Below are 8,577 nucleotides of genomic sequence, written 5' to 3'. Positions count from 1 at the left end.
TATAACAATCAACCAATCATGTTCAGTTTTTCATCAACACCAAACCTCACACACTTTTTTATCATGACTTTCACCATCTACTTGCCATTCCACTTCCAGAACCCATCGGAGTACTACTGCATCTGCCTTGAAAATGAAGGTTTGGCTTGTAGGACACAGTTATATTCACTGGAGTGAAAAATATGCTGCAAACAGACGAATTTCTAACCTTAACTTACCAAATGTGCAAATTACTTGGATTGGCCAAAGAGGATTAAGATGTCACCAATTGATACCATTGGTGAAAACTTTTATGCATCTCCCTGAACCTAACCTGATAATTGTGCACTGTGGTGGGAATGATGTAGGCACATTAACAGGGGTAGGTCTGGAAATGCTTCTAAAAGACACCTTTCGTCAATTGATGTCACTTTTTCCTCGAACTGTCTTGGTGTATTCAAATATATGCCAAAGACAAAAATGGAATTGGTCCAATCAACGTTGTTCACAGATTGAGAAAGCAAGGAAACATGTAAATAAATCTGTTTCTGCTTTCCTCAGAGAATATAACATGGGTTCTATATACAACAACAACTTGCGTTTCAACATGGAAGGCATCGGAGAGATGGTGTTCATTTCACGGATGAGGGAAATAGAATTTTCCTCTGTAACATGAGACTCTGCATCGGAACTTACTTATAAGTGCACTAAAAACTCAATTAACACAAGGGCTCTTTTAAGAGCCACCTTAGATCTAAACACTCAAACTTGTAATTTATCTCCATCTTTCTTTATGTTTTTTGTTCACCGTGCGCGACCGGGTGCGCGCACCACGTAACTTTTTTGCAAAAAAAAAGCTACTTTTAGACTTTCGGCATCCTTAATAAACCCCTCAAGAAACCTACGAAATCAAACTGTCTCCACCCTGCTCCCTTTCCATTCTCTCCACTATAGTTTTTCACAGTCTTGTAAATAGGGGTACGCGACCGAGTGCGCGCACCCCGCAACTTTTTTCACAAAAAAAATGTTCTTTTCGCGTTCAGGGTCCATACTGCACCCCCTGAGAAAACCTACCCGGCCAGACAATCTCTACCTTCTCCCCTTTCCATGTTCTAACCCTTTGTTCTGTAATATATATTCACTCGCACTAACAAAATGGCGGACAACACTTCCTGGTTTCCTCCGAATCGAATGTTGACAGACGTTAAACAGCAAATCACAATGCCGCTCGCGCACACCCGCATAGGTGCGCGCACCCGTGCGCGCTTACAGATATATAACTGATTTCAACTTTAATTTTCTCAGCAACTACTGAACGGATTTACACCATTTAAACAAAAGCGTGATCTGCGACCCACACTCTACCTTTCTACCAAATTTCTTATAAATCCATTCACCCGTTCGAGCTGTAGCCGTGTCTAAACGTCCTTTGGAAAATAACATGGGAAAAACATGTTTTGGGACCCCCCTTTTATCTCAGCCCCCACTTGACGAATCCCCCCAGAACTTTCACAGAATGAGCACAGCAGACCGAGCCATCTTCTTTGAGAAATTCGCAAACATTCGTCCACCAGGGCCAAAGGTATTCCCAATAGAATGTTGCAATTTCCTATGGAAACTAGGTCCTAACTATAACTACCTACTGGCGACCGCCAGTAGGTAATATATATATATATATATTCAATGAAAAAACCACCGGTTTGACACCAGTTATAGTTAGCTGGATATTCTACTGACATAAAACCATTGAAATTCCCACGTTATAGTTAGTTAGACTCACTATAACTTGCGCGCCTGCAATGCACTGCTGATGACGTCACATATTACATCACTCATGACATGGTCAGTGACATCACTCATGACATCACTGATGATACCATCCAGTGAATGTGTGTCTTTCAGAAAAATAAATATGTTTTATATATGTATATGTAAAGGTCGATGGAAGAATAAATGTTTAAATAAGTGTCTAAATGGATGTTTTAAAAAAAAAATTGATTGGTTAACTGGCTTATTAAGTGTATCTTAGTGAATACATATATTAGCGAGTAATGTTTAAATATTTAAAAATATGTATCAGTGTTTCACTTTGTGTATAAGTGGCTGCATGGGTTGGTGAGTAGCTACATGTGTGTGTATATGGGTTATTAGATGTTTTTTTAGTATCAGTATGAGTGTCTGTATGGTTTGGTGGGGGTATTACTTAGCACATAGATGCATCAATGACTGACTCACTGTTTGTATGTGTTTTGAAGACAGCATATGTGCAGGACTGTATGGGTGGATGAGTGTGTATATGTGTGTGTTAGTGAGTGAATGACTGTCTCACTAGTGTCTTTATCAGTAACTACATATGTTTTAATCTAGTATATGTGAGTATTGATGTATATAAGTGAGTATATGTGAGAGTGAGAGATTGTAAGAGTTCCTGTTTAAATAAGTATGTGTTTCTATAAGTGATTGTTTAAGAGAGTAAGTATGTGTAAGTTTCCTTAGAAGTAAGGGGGTAGTGTGTGTATAGCTGTATATGCAAATAAATGAATGTTCAATAGTTTATTTGCAAGTGTGAGTATGTGTGTGAGTAACTTTTGGATGACTGTTGGTGTGTAACAGGATGTATAGGTGTATCACTACATTGATGAGTGAGTATATGTATGAGTGACTATATAGAACTGTTGGTGAATGAGTGGATGTGTATATAGATGGTGGAATTACTGAATTGGTTGTTGCAACCGGTATGGGTATCTCCATTTTTTTGAAAATGTTAGTTTCTATTTTTGAATATGTGTTTCAAGGGTTACATTACACTGAAAGGAGGTCTGTCACTCTGTCACAAGGATGGTGTCATCAGTGATGTCATGAGTGATGTCACTGACCATGTCATGAGTGATGTAATATGTGACGTCATCAGCAGTGCATTGCAGGCGCGCAAGTTATAGTGAGTCCAACTAACTATAACATGGGAATTTCAATGGTTTTATGTCAGCTAACTATAACTGGTGTCAAACCTATGGTTTTTTCAGTGAATTTAATAGGTTTTTTAAATGCTAATTCCTAACTATAACTGGTGTGAAACCTATGGTTTTTTCTGTGAATTTCATAGGTTTTGTAAATGCTAATTCCTAACTATATATAGGGCCTCAAACCTGTGTTTTTTTCAGTGAATTTCAAAGGCTTTTTAATAGCAAATTTCTATAGCTATAAAATATAATATTTTTTATAATGAACCCTATATTGCTATATTGTATATTTATGTAATACTATTTTTTTATGTATATTGTTCATGTTTATTTATTTATTTTTGCCCTGGAGCGCTCCCGGTGCGCGTACCGGTGAGCGCACCGGTAAGCGCAGTATTGCGGCGCGCCCCGGTGCGCGTACCGGTGAGCATCCCGTTAGCGCTATTGCCGCGAACAAAAACATCATCGTGACGTATCACGTAGCCACGTGATGCGTCTTATGACGCACGGCGTAAACGTACCCGGAAGCGCCCGAGCGCATACGATCGCGCTACGTAAGTGCCCCGGGGCGCGCCCAGGGGCGCGTAGTGTAAGCACGTCGGGTCATGTGACCTGAAAATAACACTTTTCATTGGTTCAGAACATTTTTTTTTCCAAATGATGACAGCCCCCACCTTTTTTCCTCATTCTAACTTTGTACTTTGACTGAGGAAGACCTGTTTGCAGACCTGTTTGTAGTAAGTGAGAAATGGCTACAGTAGCAGCAGCAGCAGGAGCATCTCAACCACCACCACCACCACCACAAGGACCACCACAACACCACAGTGGTGGTGAAGAAGAAGAGGAGGAGAAGGAGGAGGGGCAGTTCCTGCCTGAAGATAATACCCCCTATAAACCCAAACTTTGTGTGGGAGTTTTTTAAAATCCCAAGGGAACAAAAGAAAGTAAATGCTCCAAAAGTCACATGTCTCATCTATGGCACTGTACTTTCCAGGGGGAACCCTGCAAAAAAGTATTCATTTGGCAACAATTCAATGATTCGCCATATGCAACGCAAGCACCCAAACAACTATGCTGCGGCAGAGGTCAGAGAACTGACAAGAAACCCTCCCCAATCTTCTGCCAGCACCTCAAAAAGAAAACAACCCACTCCATCGGGTCGAGAGACAAGGAAGATGGTCCCAAATATCCAACCCCAGTTTGGAGATTATAAAATACTTTGTAAATTTTGCGGGACTACAATTTGCTATGGAGAGCAAAGTATCAAACTGATCAACCGTGCTGGGAACAACCACAACTGCAAAAAGAAACCTTATTTTTTTCCTGATTTTTTTTGCTCCAGTTGAGCCGTTTACAATTCCCTGTTTTTTGTTTGTCCCCATAAAAATTACAAAAAAAATATAAAATTGTTCATAAAAGCCAAAAAAAGTAAAAAAAATTCAAAAAAACAATAAAAAAAATACAAACCAACAAAAATAATATAAAAACAGTTCTTTTTAGAACTACCTCCAATTTATAAAAAAAATGCTAAATTTTTTAAAAACTCTGTCATTCTTTTTTCTCCAGGGTACGCGCACCGGGGCACGCACTCAAAAAAAAAAATAATAATAATGAAGGAGTGAGCATGAGGGAAGGGGACAGAGAGAGTGATGTTAAGAGAAAGAGAGCTAGAGGGAGCAACACAGAGGGACTGTGTAATAGATAGTAAGACAGAGAGAAGGTGTAAGAGGGTGTAAGTGAGAAAAGGAAAATGAATAAGGGAGTGAAAGAACGGAAGAGAGAGGAAGAAGACTAAAGCAGAGGTACTGGGAGAATGTGAGTGGGTGTTGAAAGTAAAGGGAAGGAGAGTAAAGGATGGGGAATGAGGGGTAGTGACGGAACCGGAGTAAAGGAACAGCGGTGAGGGAGGATGAGAAAAGAGCAGTGAGTGTAAGTAAAGAGGGGTGAAAGAGGGTGGATAAAAGTGAATAAGGGTAAGACATGGGGAGTGACAGAGAGAAAGGACAGAGAGAGTAAAGGAATGAGTGACAGAAAGGGACTGAGTGAAGCAGCAAAGAAAGGTAAGTGAGGGAGTGTGGGTGAGTTATAGGGAGTGAGCATGCACTTTTTTATATTTCTACTTCCTGCCTGATACCATACACTGCCCAAAGATAACTTCACTGTTAAAAACTCAGAAGTACCTGTCTGAACTTAAACCCAACAGTGCCCTAACTCTACTGATATAGTTATTTTTTATGCAATTTACAGCAAGAAAATGGAAGGTAAAGTAGAGACCATTAATATTTCTTTTGAAATTATGGATGAGGACATTCTTGAAGAAGATTTTCTTGACTTGGATTTCATGGATGAGTCTCTGGATCAAGAAATAATTGACTGTATAGAAACCATTGAATCATGCAATTAAAATTTTGAGGAGATTCCAGATAATCAGATTTTGGAAGTTCTATTAAATTATGAAAATTCTGAACAATACATTTATATTTAATAATTAAAAATTGTTTGAGACATTACTCATTTTATATGTGATTAATGAAGTAGTACCAAAATGATTATAATATAAAATGAGACTTATAGTATACTGTGCAACTTTTTTGTGTTACATAGTAAGTTTGCTCATAGTTACTTCCTTTCTCCCACTATATTATCTCCAATGTGTATTTAACATCTCTTTTTCATCTCCTGCCTCCTTTCTCTCACTGTCTGTCTCTAATGCACCATATCACCGCCAATTTTGTGTAGATTCAGAAGAGAGTAAAATGTAATACTTGAAAACATCATAAGGGAGCAGGGTAGACTACCCATGATCCCCTCGGCCTTCTCAGGGAGTGCTTAAAGGATCTGTTTCTGCTTTCCTGACAGACTATGGTATGGATTCCATATACCACAATAACTTCTGTAACAACATGCAAGATATCTACAGAGGAGACGGTGTACATTGAATTTAAGACTCTGCATTGGTACCTACATGTTGGTACTTAAATCACCCACACAACACAACAACTCTATTCAGAGCTTTAAATTATTATTTTACTGTTTCACTGGGTTTTCCCCATGGTACGCTCCCCAGTACGCTCCCCGGTGCGCGTACTGGGCACTCCCCCCCCCGCGATAGAAAAAAAAAAATGTTTTTGCCCCACGGGCCCTTTTATGGCCTCCACATCAAACCTAGGGGGCCAGGGGGGGTCTACCCTGCCCCCTTTTGGTCATTTCCCACTTTGTTTTTGCCACCTCTTGTGTCTCGATCCTACCGAGACACAAGATGGCGGCCGCTCCGGACTGTTTGGAATGTTGACAGACACCCGAGAGCCAATCAGCTTTCCGCTCGCGAACTCGCGTAGCGCGCTGGGGCGCATACCGGGGCGCGCATATAGATATATATATTTTGTTTAACCTAAATGACTCAAAATCCACTGGAGCACATATCTTGAGACATAGCTAAGGCACATCGGGCTACCAGTCCCTACAATTTTGCCAAGTTTGGTGGAAATCCATTCAACCGTTCGGGCTAAAAGTGAGTCCACCGCCCTATGGAAATTAACATGGGGAAAACATGTTTTGGGACCCCCCTTTTATCTCGGCCCCCGCTTGTCGAATCCCCCCCCAAACTTTCAGGGAAGGAGCGGAGCGGAGCTGGCCATTTTCTTGGAGAAATTCAGTCAATTCCGTCCATCAACGCCAAAGTTATTCCCAATAGAATGTTTCGGATTTCCTATGGAAAACGATCCTAACTATAACTACCTACTGGCGACCACCAGTAGGTAATATAGATATATATATATATATATATATATATATATATATATATATATATATATATATATATATATATATATATATATATATTCACTGAAAAAACCATAGGTTATAGACCATATATAGTTAGGAATTAGCATTTACAAAACCTTGAAAATTCACTGAAAAAACCATAGGTTATAGACCATATATAGTTAGGAATTAGCATTTAAAAAACCTTATTTTACTCACACAAAACCATTGAAATTCCATATATAGTTAGTTGCACTAACTATGTATCGCGCACCCGCAATCCACTGCTGATGATGTCACATATTACATCATTCATGACATGGTCAGTGACATCACTGATGACATCACTGATGACATCTCAAATGACATCACTGATGACATCACTGATGACATCACTGATGACATCTCATTTGACATCAATGACCACATCACTGATGATATCATTCATGTGACAATACAATGCATCTCCTCACATTTTAATATAACCTCTGTTTCACCCAGTGTTAAATACAGAGTATAATTTTTGAAACCATTGACACACCAATACTAGTTACTACATACGTACTCACTGATTCCTACGTCTACACACACATTCACTCATTCACCCATACAATCATTCATACATACAATCACTCATCTTTACAACACTATCATATGCACTCATACACCTATACAGACACTCACACTCTGCCACTCATCCATGGAGTTACTCACACACCTAGTCAGTCCTGTAAAGAATCAATCACACTTCCATTTTCTTGTCTATACAGTTAAACATAGAGCACCTTACATTTTCAAACATATAGTAACACATACTTACTTTCTTATACAATCATTGATACAAGTACACATTGATCTGCACAGAGTCACACACCTCCCAGCCAGCCACACACACACTCAGTCTCCCATACAAATACTTGGACAATCAATCAATAACCCATATAGTTAATCATATAGCTACTGATCAACACATGCAGTAGTTTACAGAACAACAGACATAATGATGCACAAATTAAGACAGTTTAGTCACTAACCCATGCACTCAGTGAGACACATTTAATCACTCACTCATACATTCAGTCATGCACCTACTAAATCCTTCGTCCAGACAGTTATACATCTACTCATTCTTCAATATCTAAAACATATTTAAACTTTACAGAAACACACAGTCACTGGATGATGTCATCAGTGATGTCATCAGTGATGTCATTTGAGATGTCATCAGTGATGTCATCAGTGATGTCACTGACCATGTCATGAATGATGTAATATGTGACATCATCAGCAGTGGATTGCGGGTGCGCGATACATAGTTAGTGCAACTAACTATATATGGAATTTCAATGGTTTTGTGTGAGTAAAATAAGGTTTTTTAAATGCTAATTCCTAACTATATATGGTCTATAACCTATGGTTTTTTCAGTGAATTTTCAAGGTTTTGTAAATGCTAATTCCTAACTATATATGGTCTATAACCTATGGTTTTTTCAGTGAATTTCATTGGTTTTTTAATAGCTAATATCAAAACCTTTACAATGTATTATTCTTTAAAAAGAAAAATATTTTTTACATGTTTTTTATACAATTTTTTTTGTATTTTTTTTGTTTCGCTCCCAGTACGCGTACCGGTTAGCTTCCCGTTAGCTCAATCCGGAGGCGCGACCCGGTACGCGAACTGGTAAACGTTCCTTTTGCGCACCTCTCGCGTTACAAAACAACATGGTGACGCTTCGCGTCAGCATGACGTTTCGCGTTCTCGCGTAATACGTCATATTACGTGCTACGTTTGCGTACCCGGAAGCGCACCGGTACGCGAACCGGAAGCGATCCGCGGCGCGGCGCCGACCGCGTAATGTAAACATAGCAGGTC

Source organism: Lissotriton helveticus, chromosome 2_1 (assembly GCF_964261635.1).
Source record: "Lissotriton helveticus chromosome 2_1, aLisHel1.1, whole genome shotgun sequence".
NCBI lineage: Eukaryota > Metazoa > Chordata > Amphibia > Caudata > Salamandridae > Lissotriton > Lissotriton helveticus.
The sequence above is the reverse complement of the archived record's forward strand: the minus strand, read 5'-3'. Positions refer to the sequence as shown.